The sequence below is a fragment of the Arachis duranensis genome, chromosome 7 (genome assembly GCF_000817695.3).
Source record: "Arachis duranensis cultivar V14167 chromosome 7, aradu.V14167.gnm2.J7QH, whole genome shotgun sequence".
Taxonomy (NCBI): Eukaryota; Viridiplantae; Streptophyta; class Magnoliopsida; order Fabales; family Fabaceae; genus Arachis; species Arachis duranensis.
The window spans coordinates 64,571,205-64,571,460 of NC_029778.3; positions in this window are offsets into that span (position 1 = coordinate 64,571,205).

The following is a 256-nucleotide window of genomic DNA, read 5'->3' on the forward strand; positions in this document are numbered from 1 at the left end:
TTTTTTTTTAAAGCATGCAATTGATACCAAACTTAAAAATTGACTCTAGACTCAAACAAGAAACACAAAATATTTTTGGTTTTTATGATTTTGTGATTTTTTTGGATTTTTATTAAAAAAATTTTTTGAAAATATTTTTGGAAAAATGAAAAAGAAAAGAAAAATTTTGAAAAATTTTTTGAAAATAAAATTACCTAATCTGAGCAACAAGATGAACCGTCAGTTGTCCATACTCGAACAATCCCCGGCAACGGCG